This window comes from Natator depressus, chromosome 19, assembly GCF_965152275.1.
Source record: "Natator depressus isolate rNatDep1 chromosome 19, rNatDep2.hap1, whole genome shotgun sequence".
Lineage (NCBI taxonomy): Eukaryota > Metazoa > Chordata > Testudines > Cheloniidae > Natator > Natator depressus.
Window position 1 is genome coordinate 18,024,782 of NC_134252.1, and position 22,424 is coordinate 18,047,205.

Here is a 22,424-nt window from a genome sequence, read left to right on the forward strand (position 1 = left end):
TCAGGGCAAGAAGCTCACATGCATAGGGGAAACAGGAAAGCGGGGGGGGACCTTTTGTACTGATAATCAAGGTGGGCCATTTCCAGCAGTTGACAAGAACGTCTGAGGAACGGTGGGGGGTGGGGAAATAAACATGGGGAAATAGTTTTACTTTGTGTAATGACCCATCCACTCCCAGTCTCTATTCAAGTCTAAGTTAACTGTATCCAGTTTGCAAATTAATTCCAATTCAGCAGTCTCTCGTTGGAGTCTGTTTTTGAAGTTTTTTTATTGAAGAATCGAGTGACCAAAGAGATTGAAGTGTTCTCCAACTGGTTTTTGAATGTTATAATTCTTGACGTCTGATTTGTGTCCATTTATTCTTTTACGTAGAGACTGTCCAGTTTGGCCAATGTACATGGCAGAGGGGCATTGCTGGCACATGATGGCAGATATCATGATTACAGACCTAAAAGTTGCAATTCTTCAACAAAAAAATTCCTGGGGTAGAGACTGGGAGTGGATGGGTCATTACACAAAGTAAAACTATTTCCCCATGTTTATTTCCCCAACCCCCACTGTTCCTCAGACGTTCTTGTCAACTGCTGGAAATGGCCCACCTTGATTATCACTACAAAAGGCCCCCCCACCCCCGCTCTCCTGGTGGTATTAGCTCACCTTAAGTGATCACTCTTGTTACACTGTGTATGGTAACACCCATTGTTTCATGTTCTCTATGTATATAAATCTCCCCACTGTATTTTCCACTGAATGCATCCGATGAAGTGAGCTGTAGCTCACGAAAGCTTATGCTCAAATAAATTTGTTAGTCTCTAAGGTGCCACAAGTCCTCCTTTTCTATTTGTAAGTTGCACTTTCATGATAAAGAGATTGCAGTACAGTACTTGTATGTGGTGAATTGAAAAATATTATTTCTTTTGTTTTTTATAGCAAAAATATTTGTAATCAAAAATAAATGTAAAGTGAGCACTGTACACTTTGTATTCTGTGTTGTAATTGAAATCAGTGTATTTGAAAATGTAGAAAACATCCAAACATGTTTAAATAAATGATATTCTATTATTTTAACAGCACAATTAATTGCACGATTAATCGCAATTAATTTTTTTAATCGTGCAGTTAATCATGATTAATATTTTAATCGATTGACAGCCCTAATAAAAAGTAAATTTTTTTATTTTTGTTTAATAGGCGGGAAACGGCAAACAATTTGAAATTTTTTCATGGCAAATATACAACGATTTTCTAGCCAGCTCTAGAAATGCTCATAGACCCACAGTTACATAAAAATTGTATATTAGCATATTTTAAAGGTAATTTTGGGAGTAACCCCTCAAAACCAGTACTATTTACCCAAGCAAAGTTGACCATAGAGTTTTCTTCCATATTTCTGCATAGGCGCAGTTACAAATGTTCAAGTAAAAATACGGGAGACCCCTTATAGCTTTACCTTTGCTAATCGTAATGAACTAGGCAGTGTGTATGGGTTACTAGTGCCCTCTGATGGCGGGAGGTAGACTCTCCTTCAGTTGGAGCAGAAAGTCCCAAGTTCCATCCCCAAGGCCATTGTGAAGGCCTAAGTGGTTGTGGTGTGTAATACAGAGGTGAGCAAGAGATCCCAGGCAGACACAAATCACTGGTGACCATTTGAAGGCTTTGAACTTGCCCAGACTCTTCCATTTGTGTGTTTACATTTTGTAACTATAAATGCCCTAGGAAGGCAACATGGTCCAATGCGAAGAGCACCAAGCTGGGACTCTAGAGATCTGAACTGTGTATCTAGCTCTGCCACTGATTTACTGTGTGACCTTGTCAAGTCACTGCCTCTCTCTGTGCCTCAGTTTCTGCAGCTGTACGAGGCAGATAGTGATCCTGGCCCTCCTTTGAGATAACACAGAATTATTTCAGAGTTGCTTTTGAAAGTGACAAATAATCTAGCAGATGCAGAATTATTATCCATTAACTCCATGCATAACCAGCTCAGAGCCTGCTCTCCCATAATCTGGGCCATCAGTTAGAAGGGAGGAGCCATCTCCCCTAATTAGCAGAAGTAATTGATGGCTCAGTCATCAGGAACATGGGTACCATGCCTGATGGAGTTGTGAATTATATAATCAGTGCTACTAACAGCATGATTCTAACCCATGTTAACCCCCAACCATCTTCCCCCCGGGTGTGATGGGCTTGCATGTAATGAGCAGCCTCAGAGCTGAGTATTTTGCGCTGACTCTGCTCTGGGCAGAATCCACCTCCTGCTGATGTTTCGGCAGTGTTGTGTGTTAGGGACAGAGGAATTACCCAACTAGATCAGATCCACTGACCATCCAACACAGTGTCCTGTCTCTGACAGTGGCCAGCACCAGCTGCTTCAGAGGAAGGTGTAAGAACTCTGCAGTAAACAGGGGTGGAATAATCTGCCCCCTACACACACACACACAGAAACACACACACTCCGGTTTCATCCTGGTCTCTAACAGTGAGAGATCTTCTTAAACCTTGAAACACGAGATTTAATCTCTCTTCCAACACTTTTGTTATTAATTAATACTCTGTTTGTTATTAATTAATTAATAATTTTTGGCATCCATATCAATATCCAGTCCCTTTTGGAATCTTGCTAAATTCCTGGCCTGAACATTTTCCTGTGGTGGTGGGTTCCACAGCCTAATTATGCATCGTGTGTAAAATGTATTTCCTTTCATCGGTTCCAAAAGTAATGGATTAAGGAGTTCGGAGGATATCAGTCAGCTTGAGGTCCCCAATGTTTCTGGATAGTAATCAGGGAGAATTTGAGCTTATGCTCAAATAAATTGGTTAGTCTCTAAGGTGCCACAAGTCCCCCTTTTCTTTTTGCGAATACAGACTAACGCGGCTGCTCCTCTGAAGCAGGGAGAATTCAGTTGCAAGTCACCCTAATTCCCCACTTATCTCTATTGCCTCGTGGAGGTTGTGTCCCAGGCTGAGGGTTGGCTGTGAAGCTTTTTGATCATGTCTGCGCTGAGTGGCGATCCACCCAGCCCTGACCATACTCCCAAAGTCCTGCCCAGCATGTACTGGGCTCAGCACAAAACCAAAGATGGAGTCACGGGAGGCAGCCTCTCCTTTGGTTGTTCCACAGCTGTGGTCCAGAAGGGCTGCCCCCAAAATCTTATACCAGGGGTCCCAAACTGCCCTCTTCATCAGGCAGCCACCTGCCCTTTCCCCCCAGGTTCTGCTAGCCCCTCGTCTCTGAGCTACCTGCTTTGGCTGCTGTCTCTCCCGTCCCAAATGGAGGCCCAAAGAGGAGGACGAGCAGCCAGCTGATCAGGAGAGGGGTTTGGGGCAGTGTCACAGGGTAGCTGGTCTCTGTGGACAGACAGCGCAGTGCCCTGCACTGCAGCAGGGGAGCCCAACCCAACTAATGAAAGGGACTGAGCTACCGCTGGGCCTGTGAAGGGCTGCTAGGAGACAGCTGAGGAGGAAGGGTTGGAACAGGCTGAGCCCTGGGGTAGAGATGCCACACTGGAGTGGAGTCCCTGGAGCAAGGGGGGTCAGGGGCTCAGGGAAGCAGCCTGGGGCTGTTGCTCCACGGGGGGAACAGAGCTGTCTGAGGCTAGGAAGCAGCCAGGAGCTGGAGAGCCAGAGACCCCCAGAAGGGGTCCCTGAAGCCTGGGGCCAGGTGTTGACTGAAGACAGGTCTGTGTGTTAATCTTTGTTATACGAGAATAACCCTCCCTGGGTGGGACTGGCATGGCAGCGTGTTCTCGGAGGCGGGGTGCAGCGGCACCCCCCACGCCCCAGTGACAGGGAGGCTGCAGGCCCTCAAGCGACAGGATCCAACCGCACAGTGGGGTGGGAGGCAGGTGAAGGGGGTGGGGCTGTGACCAGCCCTCCAGGTTCCACACTCTCACCGCCTGGCTGTCTGGGCACCCCACCCCCAAATCTCATGCCATTCGCCCTCCTTGTTCTGCTCCGCCGCTCACTGCCCAGGAGACCTGGTCCCCCACAAGGCAGAGAGCGAACCCACAGGCCCCTGTGCGGGAAGCCCTGAGCTAGGGCCTAGCAGGAGCCCTAGGGGAAGCTGCCAGAGTCCCTGGGGCAAGGAGGCGGTGGAGGAAGCCTGCTAAGACAGGCAGTAAGAGAGGGGGAACTTTACTTCAGCAGGTTAGGCCCCTGTGGGGGACGCCCTGAAGTAGGGCCAATTAAGAGCACTTCCGCAGAGCCCGAGAGGGGCAGAAGAATTCTTCTGTGGCTGTTTAGTTCGGATTCATAGTTGGACCTTTTTGTTACCCCAGGAGGGGGAGGGATTATACGTGACTTGGCTGGAGGTGAGCCACAGAAGACCCGGTGAGAGGCAGGTGGCCAGCAAGAGGTGCCGGGGACGAGGACCCCTTGCAGCATCACACCCTGACCCCAGGGGGCGCCATGGTTGGTGAGTACACTACAGTACGGTAGCTTTACATCACCTTCGCACCTCCAGGAATCTGAGCTGAACCCGATGTCAAGCGTGGCCCTTTGCGTAAAACAGATCCGCTCCAGAGCTGCTCCCACAGGGCCCATGGACCGTCTGTTCTGTTTGTACAGTGACAATGGGGCCCTACCCCATGACTGGGGCTCTCGGCACTAGGGAAATATAAGGCGTAAATAATAGTAGCCAGACTGCAAAGCCGTCCAGCCACTCGCCCTCCCTTAGCAATGTCCCCATTTCCCCCCATCACAACCCCTCCCAGGTATGCTCGCGGGGTGGGGCAGAGGGGTGCTGCCTATCACCCCTGTACTGGGGACATTCCCCGGCAGGGGAGCATTTCACCCCCAGTAGTGAAAAGAGGCCAGAGCCGGGACCCCACCCAGCCTTCTCTCATTGGTGTCCCCATCGCTGCAGTGTGTGAGTCTGGCACGTATCAAAGGGGTCATTTAATTCCAGCAGTGAGCCCTACCCTGGTAGCGATAAAGAACCTAGCTCTTGTCTCCAGGATTTCTCCCCACCCCCATTTCTGAAAACAAACTCGAGTGGGGTTCTGGGAAGGCACGTCCCACGCCGCCTTTCTGCTCGGCATTGGACTTAGACAAATGGATGGCCGCGCGCCAGGCTGTCGCAGTGCTTCATCACCATTATTTCAGCACCGTTTCGGATTCCGGCACCCCAGGCTTTAAATTAAACGTCAAATGCAATTTATCAGGAATCGAGCGTGTGGAGTTGGGCTGGGCAGGGAGGGAAGAAACACAACAACCGCCCCCCTCCCCCCCAGCTCAGCTACCACGGAAGGAAGCAGCAATCAGGACTTGGGGGAGATTAATCAATCCGCTCTCTAAGATGTGTAGCATTAAGAACTCCGCTGCTGTGGCAAGTCAGGCTGTGGATTTCACCGCGCGCCCTGCCTGAGTGGTTCAGAAGAGAACAAATTAACAGGTGGCTGCCCATCCCACCCCATGTGAATCTCCCAGCCTGCCTCTTTATTCAGCCCATCATGCTTTGGGCCTGATTTTCCGCTTCCCTGCACCTGGCGCTGTCATTTCCACAATCAGATCGGTTGTGGTTTGCACACCCACCTTGCACTGGGGTAAATGGCAACACACTGTGCAGGGCAGCAGCCTCTTGTGTATCACCAGCACTCTCCATCCAAGGATCTTAAAGCAAGAAAGCCTCCCGACAGCCTGTCCGGGCAGATATAGTGTGATCCTCTGTTTGTTATTTGAGCCCTTCATAGTGTGTAGTATGGTAACGTGGGAATTATCAGTCAGGAAACTGAGGCACAGAGTGGGGAAGGTCACAGTCACACAGGGCCTGTAGCAGAGCTGGAAACAGTCCCCATATCTCTTGGCACCCAGTCCTCTAACTCAACCACTGGGCCTTCCAGGGCTGCCAGGCTCCCCAGCACAGACTGGGGAGAAGCCCTGAGAGTCCTGGCTCAAGCCAGGGTCTCAGTGCTTCCAGGCTTCACCCGGCAGAGCCAGGAGCCAAGCCCTGGCTAAAAAGGGGGTGCCTGGAGCTTCCGGGCTCCCCGCTCTGCAGCAGAAAGCCTGGAAGCCATGAATGCCCTGGCCCTAGCTACATTATATCCTTCTCTCCCCAAGGGGCCACCAAGTTCGAAAGAATAGTCTGGTGGCTGCGAGAACGACACACTCTCTTCCCTTCTAGACTGCCAGGGTTCTGCTGTGAAATATGCATCTTCCCCAGCGTTCTGGCGTGCTGAGACAGGTGCCTCTCCGCTGGAGCTAACCATGGGCCAGATCCCACGTGGGGTGTGAGGAAGGGAAAGCAGCAGAATCTCTGTGGGGAGGGGCTGGGGATGCGGAGAGCCCCGGGAAAGGAGCTAGCTCTGCTTGGGAGCCCCAGCAGCACAAGGAATGCAAGGCTGGGGAAGCAGCAGGGAAAAGCCGGAAGGGACCAAATAGCAAAGCAGGTGATGGACCAGCGGGAATCTCTTGTGGAAAGTCACCGGCATGTGCCGAGCCTGACTTGCTGCAATTGCAGAGAACAACCAGCCTAGAGCTAAGTGATAATTCCAACCAAGCTTCTGCTTCAGGGCCCCTCTTTGGAGCACCCCCTCACTCAGTCTCCCCCCCGGCCTGCCCCAATGCACCCCTCTCCACACAGCACATCTGATCGTCCCTGGCTCCAAATCCTACAGCTGCCCTCACAGCTCACTGGCTCCAGCCACTCACCCAAGAGCCGCTCCACATTCTATGCCCAAAGAGATTTTTAAGAAACAAACATCGCTTGTCACCATGGTCATTGCCTTGTTGACATTTCCCTCCGCCCGCCCCTGACATTTCTGATTTACTAAAAACCACATTTTCTCACCAAACCCCAGGCTTTCAATGAATGAAAAACATATAAAAAATCATTTTGCATAAAATGCCAGTGAAGAAATATCATGGACAATTTTGCAAAATCCAGAATATTTCAAAGCCTGCAAAATGGAAAGAACTTTGAAATGCTGCTCGTTTTTGTGACTGTTTCTGCTCCTGGCTCTGGGGCTGGCTCTGGTCCTTTCCCTGGGGCTGCTGGGCTACTGGTAGATACAGCTGGTGAGGAAATGGGAGGAGGGGGGCTTTCTCCATGGAAAATACTGCATCTTCATTGAAAAACTTAAACCCCCAAATGCTTCGGTTTTCAGCAACCAAAAACAAAGGATTTGATTTTTTGCTTTTTTTTCCCCCATTTTTCTGACAAAAGAACAGACTTTTTCAAGGAAAACGCACACATTCTGTGAACATTTCCATTTAGCTGAAAACCCGATTTTCCCATCAAAAAATGGTTTATGCAAATTCCCCCACCCCCCTGCGCTCGTGAGGCGTGTTCCCCCGCCCGCATGGTTCCCCTCCTGGCTCCTCAGCCGAGAGTTGGATCGTGTGTGGGAACCTCTGGGCAGGGCTTAGAGAGATTCCCCAGCAAAGAAGAGGTTGTGTTGGAATTGCTCCCCACCATCCCACTGCTGGGACGTGACCCTTCCCCCACCCCTATGGGCCAAGTGTGAATGAGCCTAAGGGAAAGGCCCCGAGATCCTGGGGCATGGCACACGTTCCTGGCCCCGGAAGCGAAATCAGTTGAACTTTATTTTCAAAAATCCTGTCAGTGCACCCCCACATCATGGGGGAGCTTGGGTTCATATAATTAACTCTGATTTTAACCCCTTCCTCGTCCCACTGGGCGCAGGGTAGGTGCGTCCCTCGCGTCGTGCAGGCAGGCTAGGGAGGCTAACTGCGGGCATGATTCCAGCAGCTGCCATGCGCAAAGGGGTCACGTCCTCCCACAGCATGCCCCATGGCAGAGCCACTCACCCGCTTTCCGTGAACGAGGTGGGGTTGCAAAGCAACCAGAAATTTGATTTCAGAGCCATGTCACCACCCCTTTGTGAGCCGAGAGGCCCTGGGGGTGTTCCAGCTGTGGGCAGAAACTGGGGCTGGATCTGGGGTTTTCTTTGGTGCTGTTGGGTCTATTTACAAGGGATGCACAGAGTCCCTGCTCCTGCAGGAGGAACAAAACCCAAAAGGAGCAGTTTCTTGCTCCAAACCCCTTTAGCCAGCACCCCCGACATAACTGTCTCTTGCTGCTAGGCTCTCTTGCTCTGCTCTCAGTCTCTCTCCCAGTCTCTTATCTGCCCCCTCAACAGACCTTTCCCCACACACAGAGACCCCCCACCCCCCCAGTCAGAACAATACCCAGTCAAACCTCCACCCACAGGGTGCTAGTTTCTGGACAGACTCTAGGCCCAAGTCTGTGCTGCAGGATGAAATAATAATACCCAGCTCTGGGCCTTGTTTTAGGGGTGGCTGTTTAAAACAGGGGTAAGAGACAGTTAAGTGAAGGGCGCGTTCACACATCAGTTTCAACCAGGTTTCATCTCAATCTCACAACAAGGTTTAATCCAGCTCATAACAAGATTTATTGTTCACGATGGGCCTCACCAGCCACAAATTTTGACCTAAAAGGCCCAAATTTCCCCATAGCAGAGGGGTCTTCAGGGCCATGATTTTGATTCATCTCCATCTCTGTTTATTTTTTTTTAAACCCTCTTTTGTTCAACTTGATGTGGACAAGCCCGCAGTTCTGCTGTGGCGATATAAAGGCCAAGATGCCCCTCCAGAGCTGGCACGGGCCGGGCATTTCGTGAACTGCACCGTTCGGCCCGGGGCCTTTGGACTGAGACAAGGTGCAAGGCGTGACAGCCAGGGAAGCCACTCTCTGCGAGTCTGTTCACGTGCAGCCCTGTACTCCTCCCAGGAATCTGCTGCTGCGTCTGGGCCTGTGCAATTAAGAACATCAAGGGGCAAGTCATGGTGTGCCACTGTCAAGTGATGCCAGATTGTGAGTGAAACAGGCTCTTGTTAGGTATTTGGACTTAGGTATCAGCAGTCCAGGGGGAACTGAGCTCTAAGTGATTCCCTGCAATTGTCTGCTCCTGAAGTGCGTGCTGCAGGATGAAATAATAACACTCAGCTCTCACACAGGGCTTTACACCAGGAAATCTCAGCGTGCTGCACAAAGGAGGTGAATAGCAATATCCATATTTTACAGATGGGGGAAACCAAGGCACAGAGCAGTGACTTGCCTGAGGTCATCCAGTGGGCCAGTGGCAGAGATCTCAGGTCTCCTGAGTCCCAGTTCAGTGCTCTGTCCATTAGGCAGCACTAGTCTGCGAGCGAAGATGCAGGAGCAGCTTTGAAGTGTGTGCTCAGCCCTTCTCATTTTTTTAGAATCCTAGAATCTCAGGGTTGGAAGGGACCTCAGGAGGTCATCTAGTCCAACCCCCTGCTCAAAGCAGGACCAATCCCCAACTACATCATCCCAGCCAGGGCTTTGTCAAGCCTGACCTTAAAAACTTCTAAAGAAGGAGATTCCACCACCTCCCTAGGTAACGCATTCCAGTGTTTCACCACCCTCCCAGGGGAAAAAGTTTTTCCTAATATCCAACCTAGACCTCCCCCACTGCAACTTGAGACCATTACTCCTTGTTCTGTCATCTGCTACCACTGAGAACAGTCTAGATCCATCCTCTTTGGAACCCCCTTTCAGGTAGTTGAAAGCAGCTATCAAATCCCCCCTCATTCTTCTCTTCCACAGACTAAACAATCCCAGTTCCCTCAGCCTCTCCTCATAAGTCATGTGTTCCAGTCCCCTAATCATTTTTGTTGCCCTCCGCTGGACTCTTTCCAATTTTTCCACATCCTTCTTGTAGCGTGGGGCCCAAAACGGGACACAGTACTCCAGATGAGGCTTCACCAATGTCGAATAGAGGGGAACGATCACGTCCCTCGATCTGCTGGCAATGCCCCTACATATACATCCCAAAATGCCATTGGCCTTCTTGGCAACAAGGGCACATTATTGACTCATATCCAGCTTCTCGTCCACTGTAACCCCTAGGTCCTTTTCTGCAGAACTGCTGCCTAGCCATTCAGTCCCTAGTCTGTAGCGGTGCATGGGATTCTTCCGCCCTAAGTGCAGGACTCTGCACTTGTCCTTGTTGAACCTCATCAGATTTCTTTTGGGCCAATCCTCTAATTTGTCTAGGTCCCTCTCTATCCTATCCCTACCCTCCAGCGTATCTACCTCTCCTCCCAGTTTAGTGTCGTCTGCAAACTTGCTGAGGGTGCAATCCACACCATCCTCCAGATCATTTATGAAGATATTGAACAAAACCGGCTGGAGGACCAACCCTTGGGGCACTCCACTTGATACCGGCTGCCAGCTAGACATGGAGCCATTGATCACTACCCTTTGAGCCTGACATTCTAGCCAACTTTTTATCCACCTTATAGTCCGTTCATCCAGCCCATACTTCTTTAACTTGCTGGCAAGAATACTGTGGGAGATGGTGTCAAAAGCTTTGCTAAAGTCAAGGAACAACATGTCCACCGCTTTCCCCTCATCCACAGAGCCAGTTATCTCATCATAGAAGGCAATTAGATTAGTCAGGCATGACTTGCCCTTGGTGAATCCATGCTGACTGTTCCTGATCACTTTCCTCTCCTCTAAGTGCTTCAGAATTGATTCCTTGAAGACCTGCTCCATGATTTTTCCAGGGACTGAGGTGAGGCTGACTGGCCTGTAGTTCCCAGGATCCTCCTTCTTCCCTTTTTTAAAGATGGGCACTACATTAGCCTTTTTTCAGTCGTCCGGGACTTCCCCGATCGCCATGAGTTTTCAAAGATAATGGCCAATGGCTCTGCAATCACATCCGCCAACTCCTTTAGCACTCTCGGATGCAGCGCATCCGGCCCCATGGACTTGTGCTCGTCCAGCTTTTCTAAATAGTCCCGAACCACTTCTTTCTCCACTGAGGGCTGGTCACCTCCTCCCCATGCTGTGCTGCCCAGTGCAGCAGTCTGGGAGCTGACCTTCTTCGTGAAGACAGAGGCAAAAAAAGCATTGAGTACATTAGCTTTTTCCACATCCTCTGTCACTAGGTTGCCTCCCTCATTCAGTAAGGGGCCCACACTTTCCTTGACTTTCTTCTTGTTGCTAAAATACCTGAAGAATGAACAATCCTTCTTGTTACACTTAACATCTCTTGCTAGCTGCAACTCCAGGTGTGATTTGGCCTTCCTGATTTCACTCCTGCATGCCCGAGCAATATTTTTATACTCTTCCCTGGTCATTTGTCCAATCTTCCACTTCTTGTAAGCTTCTTTTTTGTGTTTAAGATCAGCAAGGATTTCACTGTGAAGCCAAGCTGGTCGCCTGCCATATTTACTATTCTTTCTACACGTCGGGATGGTTTGTCCCTGTAACCTCAATAAGGATTCTTTAAAATACAGCCAGCTCTCCTGGACTCCTTTCCCCGTCATGTTATTCTCCCAGGGGATCCTGCCCATCAGTTCCCTGAGGGAGTCAAAGTCTGCTTTTCTGAAGTCCAGGGTCCGTATTCTGCTGCTCTCCTTTCTTCCCTGTGTCAGGATCCTGAACTCGACCATCTCATGGTCACTGCCTCCCAGGTTCCCATCCACTTTTGCTTCCCCTACTAATTCTTCCCGCTTTGTGAGCAGCAGGTCAAGAAGAGCTCTGCCCCAGTTGGTTCCTCCAGCACTTGCACCAGGAAATTGTCCCCTACACTTTCCAAAAACTTCCTGGATTGTCTGTGCACCACTGTATTGCTCTCCCAGCAGATATCAGGGTGATTGAAGTCTCCCAGGAGAACCAGGGCCTGCGATCTAGTAATTTCCATTAGTTGCCGGAAGAAAGCTTCGTCCACCTCATCCCCCTGGTCCGGTGGTCTATAGCAGACTCCCACCACGACATCACCCTTGTTGCTCACACTTCTAAACTTAATTCAGAGACTCTCAGGTTTTTCTGCAGTTTCATACTTGAGCTCTGAGCAGTCATACTGCTCCCTTATACACAGTGCAACTCCCCCACCTTTCCTGCCCTTCCTGTCCTTCCTGAACAGCTTATATCCATCCATGACAGTACTCCAGTCATGTGAGTTATCCCACCAAGTCTCTGTTATTCCAATCACATCATAATTCCTTGACTGTGCCAGGACTTCCAGTTCTCCCTGCTTGTTTCCCAGGCTTCGTGCATTTGTGTATAGGCACTTGAGATAACTCGCTGATAGTCCCTCTTTCTCAGTATGAGGCAGGAGCCCTCCCCTCTTGCATGCTCCTGCTCGTGCTTCCTCCCGGTATGCCACTTCCCCACTTACCTCAGGGCTTTGGTCTCCTTCCCCCGGTGAACCTAATTTAAAGCCCTCCTCCCTTGGTTAGCCAGCCTGCTTTCGAAGATGCTCTTCCCTCTCTTCATTAGGTGGAGCCCGTCTCTGCCTAGCACTCCTCCTTCTTGGAACACCATCCCATGGTCAAAGAATCCAAAGCCTTCTCTCCGACACCACCTGCATAGCCATTCGTTGACTTCCACGATTCGACGGTCTCTACCCAGGCCTTTTCCTTCCACGGGGAGGATGGACGAGAACACCACTTGCACCTCAAACTCCTTTATCCTTCTTCCCAGAGCCATGTAGTCTGCAGTGATCCGCTCAAGGTCATTCTTGGCAGTATCATTGGTGCCCACGTGGAGAAGCAGAAAGGGGTAGTGATCCGAGGGCTTGATGAGTCTCGGCAGTCTCTCCGTCACATCGTGAATCCTAGCTCCTGGCAAGCAGCAGACTTCTCAGTTTTCCTGGTCGGGGCGGCAGATAGATGACTCCCTAAATGGCCCCCTTAAGGATTGAACTCATAACCCTGGGTTTAGCAGGCCAATGCTCAAACCACTGAACTATCCCTTGCCTAGGTTTGGAGGATGGAGGGGGCAGCATGGTGCCGCCCGTGAATCCCACTGGCTGGGATCACACAGGAAATAGGCTTGAGAGAGACATAGAGCCAGGCAGAGCTTAGGGTCTTCTCTGAGCCAGATATTGAAACCAGTTTCATCTCCCTTCTTCCGCGGCAACACACTAGGGGGTGTGTGAAGAATTCCTCCGTGGAGCAGGAACTGTCTGGAAGTGTTCAGAGAGCACCCTGCATACCATGGGTAACACTGCCAATGAACAGTCACTGCCCAGCAGAGGTGCTGGCTGACAAGGAGATGACCCTGACACCTGCGAAGATAAAGGAAGCATGACGTCATGTTTAAAGAAAGGAAACGCATTCCCTGGCATACACGTGTGAGCACAGCACAGAACCTGTAATGCAGGATACAATGGAGACTGCTTAGAAAAGGAGCTTTGCTGTGATATCTGCAGCAAAGGGGCTGAATTCTCAGTTGAAATGATTAGCTTTGCTGGAGATACAACCCTAGTGGTGTGTGTGCGTCTGTGCGGGTCCTGCCTCCTCCCACCACATCTGTTTGGGTTGGGGTTGGGGGAGGGGGTTTCCGGTGGTCGGGGGCCCCCATCTCCTCCACACAGGTTAAGCTGGGCCTGTGGTCTCTCCCATCCCAGGTGAGTGCCCCAGTCACTGGGCTAACAGTTAGGAGGTACCACCTTCTCTTCCTGGCTGTTTCGTGTGAACTCGCCTGAGGGGCCTGATCTGGTAGATGGCCTCTGAGCTAGGGTTGCCAACTTTCCGAATGCAGAAAACCGAACACCTGCCCTTGCCCTGCCCCTTCTCCGAGGCCCTGTCCCCCGCTCACTCCATCCCCCCTCCTTCCATTGCTCGCTCTCCCCCACCCTCGCTCACTCGCTCATTTTCACCGGGCTGGTCAGGTGGTTGGGGTGCTGGAGGGGGTGAGGGCTCCGGCTGGGGGTGTGGGCTCTGTGGTGGGGCTGGTGATGAAGGGTGCGGGATGTGGGCTCAGGGCTGGGGAAGAGGGTTGGGGTGCGGGCTACAGGTGGGAGTTTGGGTGCGGGAGAGGGCTCAGGGCTGGAGCAGGGGGTTGGGATGGGGGTTCAGGGTGCGGGCTCTAGGAGGCACTTACCTCAGGCAGCTCCCGGAAGCAGCCGGCATTTCCCTCAGCTCCTAGGCTCCACACACTGCCCTCATCCGCAGGTGCCACTGTTAGGATATAGATATTCAGGCCTGTCTGTAAAGGCCTGTACTTTAAGAATTTAGGTGTATTCTTATCACTTGGCTAGTTATAGAGGTATAAAAGAAAGAATCAAAATCACTGTCTGCCAGTGTAAGGGCCTTCTCTTACTGTGACAGTCTGAGGCCCTGTGCTTAGGCTAAGGCCTTTGGCTAAGCAACAGAGGCAGCCATAAGGTGGGAAGCGATGGGTCACATCCTCACATTGCAAACTAGTCACATTGAAATAAGGTGCTATTGGGCTGTTAGGAATACAATCCTGTCCTGATAATGCCTGTCACCTCCAGAGAAAGGGAAGTGCCTAGAAAATATAAAAGGAAACTTAGTTTGATAGCATCCTGTCTGGCAAGAACTCACTTATCAATAGCTGGGATGTGAAATCCTCACTTCTGTATTGTTTTGTCATTATAGTTCCCACTTTGCTATTGTTTGTCTGTATAATCTCTGTCTGGTTCTGTGATTGTTCCTGTCTGCTATATAATTAATTTTGCTGGGTGTAAACTAATTAAGGTGGTGGGATATAGTTGGTTACATAATCATGTGAGGATTGGTTAGTTAAATTTCAGGAAAATGATTGGTTAAGGTATAGCTAAGCAGAACTCAAGTTTTACTATATAGCCTGCAGTCAATCAGGAAGTGAGTGGGTGGGGAAAATGGGAACAGGGAATGTGGGTAAGGAAACTGGAATCATGTTTTGCTAAAGGGGGAGATGGGAACAGGGAATGGGGGTAAGGAAATTGGAATCATGTTTTGCAAAAGGGGGAAATGGGAACAGGGAATGGGGGTAAGGAAATTGGAATCATGTTTGGCTAAGGGCAGGAATGGGAACAAGGACACAGGTGTAAGGCTCTGTGGTGTCAGAGCTGGGAAGGAGGACACTAAGGAAGGAAACTGGAATCATGCTTGCTGGAAGTTCACCCCAATAAACATTGAATTGTTTGCGCTTTGGACTTCGGATATTGTTGCTCTCTGTTCATGCGAGAAGGACCAGGGAAGGAAGCGGGTGAAGGAATAAGCCCCCTAACAGCCACCCTCGTCTGCAGGTGCCACCCTCATCCACAGGTGCCACCCCCGCAGCTGCCATTGGCTGAGAGCTGCAGAGCTGGTGCTCATGGTGGAGGCAGTGCGTGGAGCCCCTGTGGCTGTCCCTCCGCCTAGGAGTCGGCGGGATGTGCTGATCGCTTCCAGGAGCCAAGTGGAGCCAGGGCAGGCAGGGAGCCTGCTGTAGTCCTGCTGCACCACTGACCAGACTTTTAATGGCCCAGTCAGCAGCGCTGACCAGGCGTTCCTGTCGAAAACCAGATGCATGGCAACCCAACTATGAGCTCCTTCCTGGATCAGCCCCACCCGGATCAGCTCCCATATGTGACTTCGATGGCCAAATTCCATCTGCCCCTGGTTCGTTAGTCACTAGAAGAGCGAGGCACCTCCCTGGAGCCTGGACTTAGGCACCCAGTGCGGGGTTTAGCACGCCCCCCGTCATCAGCATCCCCCATTGGCTAGCTCAGGCGGCTCCCCAGCTAATGTGCTGGCTTTTGTGGATCACAGTGTAGGCTCCTGTCTCTCCTCATTCACTGTACAGGAGCCTGGGCACCTAACTCGGGGTCGGGGATCACAGTGATGTTCCTGTGATTTATTGGGCTGACACTTACACCTTGTGCATGGAAGGTTGTAGGGCTGCTACTGTCAGGTCAGCACAGGTGAAAGTAACTTAAAGGACTTACCGGTACGCCAGAGTGCTGAGCGGGGGGGCTGGGCCTCAACTGGAAGGGGCGTGGCCTCAACCAGAAGAGGCGGGCCTTTAAATCTCCAGGCCCTTTAAATCACTGATGGAGCCCCGGGGGCTCCCAGCTGCCGCCGCTACCCTGAAGCTCAGGGCTCTGCGGTAGCGGCGCCTGGAGCCCCTGGCCCTTTAAATCACAACTGGAGCCCCACTGTTGCTACCCCAGGGCTCCAGCCGCCGCTACCGCCTCAGGCCCTTTAAATTGCCTGGAGCCCCCGGCTGCCACAGCTACCCTGGGGCTCCGGCAGTGGGGCTCCAGCAGCAATTTAAAAGGCCTGGGACTCCCCACAGCAGCCCCAGGGTTGCAGCCACAGCCTGGGCTCTGGCGGTGATTTAAAGGGCCCGGGGCTCCCGGCCAGCTCCGCTACACGGGGCTCCAGCAGCGGGGCTCTGGCAGCAATTTAAAGGGCCTGGGCCTCTGGCCGCTGCCGGGAGCCCCAGGCCCTTTAAATCGCCAGCCTGGGGAAGCTGGTCCGGTACCGGACCGTACTGGCTTATTTTCACCTCTGCAGGTCAGGGTTCTGTATCAGATGTGGACTGACCACAAAGCATCCTCTGAGAGAGAGCGAGAGTTGTGTCCACTGTGAGATCCTTTAATGGTCTGCCCAGTAGAGCTCAGCTTAGCTTAAATAAGGTACAGTAGAACCTCAAGTTACAAACACCAGAGTTATGAACTGACCAGTCACCACACACCTCATTTGGAACCAGAAGTGCACAATCAGGCAGCAGCAGAGATAAAAGAAAAAGCAAATACAGTACAGTGCTGCGTTAAACGTAAACTACTAAAAAATAAAGGGAAAGTCTTAAAAAAAAGATTTGACAAGGGAAGGAAACTGTTTCTGTGCTTGTTTCATTTAAATTAAGATGGTTAAAAGCAGCATGTTTCTTCTGCCCAGTAAAGTTTCAAAGCCGTATTTATTCAAAGCCATTCCGGAGGTGTTCATAACTCTGAGGTTCTACTATATGGGACACACAGCACCACCTAGTGACTGAACAGTATAAGACAGGCTTCAGAGTAGTAGCTGTGTATAGTCTGTATCAGCAAAAGCAACGAGGTGTCCTTGTGGCACCTTAGAGACTTATGCCCAAATAAATCTGTTCGTCTCTAAGGTGCCACAAGGACTCCTCGTTGTTGTTTTTCCGTACAAGACTGTTTAGCATTCCATTACATGGGCACCTAAAAGTTAGGTGCTGTGAGATCACTTCCTCGTTAGTATAGTGGTGAGTATCCCTGCCTGTCATGTGGGAGACTCGGGTTCGATTCCCTGACGGGGAGGATAAAGTCTTTTGGGGGTTGGACTAGATGACCTCCTGAGGTCCCTTCCAACCCTGATATTCTATGAGACTCAGTGTTGCAATGCCTTTTTGTCTTTGCCGGGGATAGACCAGGAATGAAGCCTTAGAACTTTTAGTAAGTAATCTAGCTAGGTATGTGTTAGATTATGATTTCTTTAAATGGCTGAGAAAAGAATTGTGCTGAATAGAATAACTATTTCTGTCTGTGTATCTTTTTTGTAACTTAAGGTTTTTGCCTAGAGGGGTTCTCTATGTTTTGAATCTAATTACCCTGTAAGGTATTTACCATCCTGATTTTACAGGGGGGATTTCTTATTTCTAATTCTATTTTTATTAAAAGTCTTCTTGTAAGAAAACTGAATGCTTTTTCATTGTTCTCAGATCCAGGGGTTTGGGTCTGTGGTCACCTATGCAAATTGGTGAGGCTTTTTATCCAACATTTCCCAGGAAAGGGAGGGTGCAAGTGTTGGGAGGATTGTTCATTGTTCTTAAGATCCAAGGGTCTGGGTCTGTAGTCACCTAGGCAAATTGGTGAGGCTTTTTACCAAACCTTGTCCAGGAAGTAGGGTGCAAGGTTTTTGGGAAGTATTTTGGGGGCCATTACCCTCTGATCCCACTGAGAGTTACCAAAAGCATCTACAGCATTTGCTCAAGAAACTTCCTGAAAAAGCACAAGATCAAATCCGCACAGACACACCTCTGGAACCCCGACCTGGGATATTCTATCTACTACCCAAGATCCATAAACCTGGAAATCCTGGGCGCCCCATCATCTCAGGCATTGGCACCCTGACAGCAGGATTGTCCGGGTATGTAGACTCCCTCCTCAGGCCCTACGCTACCAGCACTCCCAGCTACCTTCGAGACACCACTGACTTCCTGAGGAAACTACAATCCATTGGTGATCTTCCTGATAACACCATCCTGGCCACTATGGATGTAGAAGCCCTCTACACCAACATTCCACACAAAGATGGACTACAAGCCATCAAGAACACTATCCCCGATAATGTCACGGCTAACCTGGTGGCTGAACTTTGTGACTTTGTCCTCACCCATAACTATTTCACATTTGGGGACAATGTATACCTTCAGATCAGCGGCACTGCTATGGGTACCCGCATGGCCCCACAGTATGCCAACATTTTTATGGCTGATTTAGAACAACGCTTCCTCAGCTCTCGTCCCCTAACGCCCCTACTTTACTTGCGCTATATTGATGACATCTTCATCATCTGGACCCATGGAAAAGAAGCCCTTGAGGAATTCCACCATGATTTCAACAATTTCCATCCCACCATCAACCTCAGCCTGGTCCAGTCCACACAAGAGATCCACTTCCTGGACACTACAGTGCTAATAAACGATGGTCACATCAACACCACCCTATACCGGAAACCTACTGACCGCTATTCCTACCTACATGCCTCCAGCTTTCACCCTGACCACACCACACGATCCATCGTCTACAGCCAAGCTCTGCGATACAACCGCATTTGCTCCAACCCCTCAGACAGAGACAAACACCTACAAGATCTCTATCAAGCATTCTTACAACTACAATACCCACCTGCGGAAGTGAAGAAACAGATTGATAGAGCCAGAAGAGTTCCCAGAAGTCACCTACTACAGGACAGGCCTAACAAAGAAAATAACAGAACGCCACTAGCCGTCACCTTCAGCCCCCAACTAAAACCCCTCCAATGCATTATTAAGGATCTACAACCTATCCTGAAGGATGACCCAACACTCTCACAAATCTTGGGTGAAAGGCCAGTCCTTGCCTACAGACAGCCCCCCAACCTGAAGCGAATACTCACCAACAACCACATACCACACAACAGAACCACTAACCCATGAACCTATCCTTGCAACAAAGCCCGTTGCCAACTGTGCCCACATATCTATTCAGGGAACACCATCACAGGGCCTAACAACATCAGCCACACTATCAGAGGCTCGTTCACCTGCACATCCACCAATGTGATATATGCCATCATGTGCCAGCAATGCCCCTCTGCCATGTACATTGGTCAAACTGGACAGTCTCTACGTAAAAGAATAAATGGACACAAATCAGATGTTAAGAATTATAACATTCATAAACCAGTCGGAGAACACTTCAATCTCTCTGGTCACGCAATCACAGACATGAGGGTCGCTATCTTAAAGCAAAAAAACTTCAAATCCAGACTCCAGCGAGAAACTGCTGAATTGGAATTCATTTGCAAATTGGATACTATTAATTTGGGCTTGAATAGAGACTGGGAGTGGCTAAGTCATTATGCAAGGTAGCCTATCTCCCCTTGTTTTTTTTTCCTACAACCCCCCCCCCCCCAAGACGTTCTGGTTAAACTTGGATTATTGCTGTGCACATTGTAAGATGAGCTATTGCCAGCAGGAGAGTGAGTTTGTGTGTGTGGTTTTTGGAGGGGGGTGTGTGTGTGGGGGGGGGGGTGGCGGTGGTGAGAAAACCTGGATTAGTGCTGGAAATGACCCACCTTGATTATCATGCGCATTATAAAGAGAGGTTTCAAAGAGGGATGGGCTATTACCAGCAGGAGAGTGAGTTTGTATGTGTGTCTGTGGGGGGGGCGGGGGGAAGGGTGAGAACCTGGATTTGTGCTGGAAATGGCCCTCCCTTGATGATCACTTTAGATAAGCTGTGAGCAGGACAGTGGGGTGGGAGGAAGTTTTGTTTCATGGTCTCTGTGTGTATATAATGTCTTCTGCAGTTTCCACAATATGCTATGCATCCGATGAAGTGAGCTGTAGCTCACGAAAGCTCATGCTCAAATAAACTGGTTAGTCTCTAAGGTGCCACAAGTACTCCTTTTCTTTTTTCTTTTTACGAATACAGACTAACACGGCTGTTACTCTGAAATGTGTCCCATTGTGGATCTGGACCTTAGCCTCTCTGGGCCTCAGTTCCCTGGTCTGTACAATGGGGATAATAGCTCTGCCCTGCCTCCTAGGGGAGAGGAGAACTACATTAAAAAGTGTGAGATGCTCTGGTGATGGAGCTAGATAAGCACCATAGATAGCCATTTAATAATGGGGAATAATAATAATTCTGTGGGGAAATGTCTGATCATGACAAAAGATCTGGGGAGGTTCAACTGAATTTTTTTTTTTTGCCTTTTCAGTAGCAGAAAATTGAAAAATTTCACCCCCACAGCAAAAGCTCTTCACCTGTATAAGGCTGACACCTCGCCAGCTCTTCGGAGAAACATAAACAACTTCTAGCGATGGCTAGCTTGGGTCAGCTGTGAAGGAGGAATCGATAGAGATCCCATGCCTCTGGCCAACCCCTCTGCACCTCCTTGCTTTTCTGTATGTACACTTCAACCTGTCACATTTTTGTGACCTATGCCCTTAGCCTATAGCTTCAGAGCACATATTCTCTCTCTGACACACACACTCTCTTTAATGAAAGACTAAAGTCTCATCATGGGTTCCAGGAGCTCAATCTGCTTAACCAAGTGGTGAAGTGGTGACTTGTTCACCATCTGTAAGTACCTACATGGAGGGCAAAACTTGGCTAACAGGCTCTTCAATCGAGCAAACAAAGATCCAGCCACGGCCAATGGCTGGAAGTTGAAGACTAGACTCAGATACAGACTAAACTGGAAATAAGGTGTAAATATTTAACAGTGAGGATAATTAACCATTGGAACCACTTACCAAAGGTCACTGTAGATTCTCCATCACTTGCGTTTTAAAAGCAAGATTGGTTGTTTTTCTAAAAGATCATCTCTAGTTCAAACAAGAATGAATTCAGGGAAGTCCTATGGCCTGTGTTATTCAGGGGTCAGACCAAATGATCACAATGGACCCTTCTGGAATGATAATCTATGAATCAACTTAATAGGAAAGGGGTTCTTGCAACAACCCTCCCTCTAGGCCATAGCTGTTACTGGCCTTAATGGAGCTGTTTGTAGCTTTTACTCCAATGGGGCTGTTCAAGCGAAAGAACATCTCAAAGCCTAAACATGCACATTTTGAAAGGCCCTTCCCAGCAGGAAGATTAAGTGTGCGTTTTGCTGTGGCGTATTAGCTCCAGTGAACAGCTGTGTGTTTCCCAACATGTTGTGTGCATTTAAGTTACTGAGTGTGTTTATACAGACTTTTGGGAGAAATGATTCATACAAGGGCTGGGTTCTGGCTGTTGGTTCTGCAACACAGAAAAGCAGTAAGGCAAGGAATGGAGAAGAGAGCGCTGCTCTGTGGATAGTAACCATTCTCCATGTGCTTGCAGGGCTTGGGGAACCAAGCTGCCACACTACTGAGTAAGGGAGAAAGACACAGACAGATCTTTGACTGCTTTGCTGCAAGGTTTTCCCACCAGTGGCAGAATAACTGTAATGAATTAATTGTATTTTTGTCCTCTCATTTGCCGTAGGCTTTTTCCACAGACTCTGTGGTTTTAACCAAGTCCAACTAGCTGGCTGTTTAATGTGGTTCTGTTTGAGAAGTGCACTGAACTGGGAGTCAGGAGACCTATGTTCTAGCCCTGTCTCCATGGCTGCTCTGCTGGGTGAACCTTGGGCAAGTCACTTCCCCTCTGTTTTTCCTCCCACCCTTTGTCTGTCTTGTCTATTGAGATTGGAAGCTCTTTGAGGCAGGGACTATCTCCCGCTGTGTGTCCATGCAGCATCTAGCACAACGAGGTCCCCATCCTGTTTGGGCTTCTAAGGGGCTCTGCGATATAAGTGATGACATTGGGTGACAGTCCTGCAAGGTGAGGTGAAGGTGGGAACACAGAAATGGTTTGCAAAGAGGTACCATCCAGCAGCCCTCAATTTCACCCTTGTCTTCAAAGGAGGGGCTGTTTTTTCCAGAAACTTGATGATATTCAATTGCATTCAGCCTGCATGCAGGCAGGACCCCCCAGCAGACAGATGGGATTGTATTATTGCGGAGAGCAAGCTGCGGGTTATTTAGAAATGGGTCAGAGCCACTCCTCAGGATCTGAATACCTCAGCACTCCGGGCAGCTTCCAATCCAAATGTCACCAATGGCCTTTATCTCGCTTGTGCATCAAAATCCACATCCCCAAATGCATGCACATTCCAAAGCTAAGCCAGCCCTTTTTGCCTATTCTGGGTCAAATCCCATAAACCCAGATCCAGCCTTTTGGGAAGGGTGGCTGTGGCTCTGGATCTCAACTCTGCAGCCTGGGCCGATCTCTAAGCGCCACACGCAGAGACACACAAATTCACATGCTTCTTGTTTTCAGGAGTTGACAGAAACAGCTGCGAAACAAGGGCAAAGCGAAGCAAAGGTAATAAATGAATAATCAAGCTTATATTCCATTACCTACAGCAGCAGCACACGATGCTGGCAGGCACCGTCCCCAAGCAGCTGGAGCAGAAGCATGTTGTTGTTGTCGTAGAAAGAA

General features: G+C 49.7%; 1 long non-coding RNA gene across 1 annotated transcript; it reads right to left on the minus strand.

Annotated features, from left to right (window-relative positions):
- Window positions 1–8,471: 8,471 nt before the first annotated feature.
- LOC141974681 (uncharacterized) lies at window positions 8,472–22,424 on the minus strand. The gene is made up of 3 exons (XR_012635794.1): window positions 22,343–22,424; window positions 13,838–13,914; window positions 8,472–8,729 (listed from the first exon to the last, which is right to left on the minus strand). It is a non-coding gene; the product is annotated as an uncharacterized LOC141974681 (long non-coding RNA).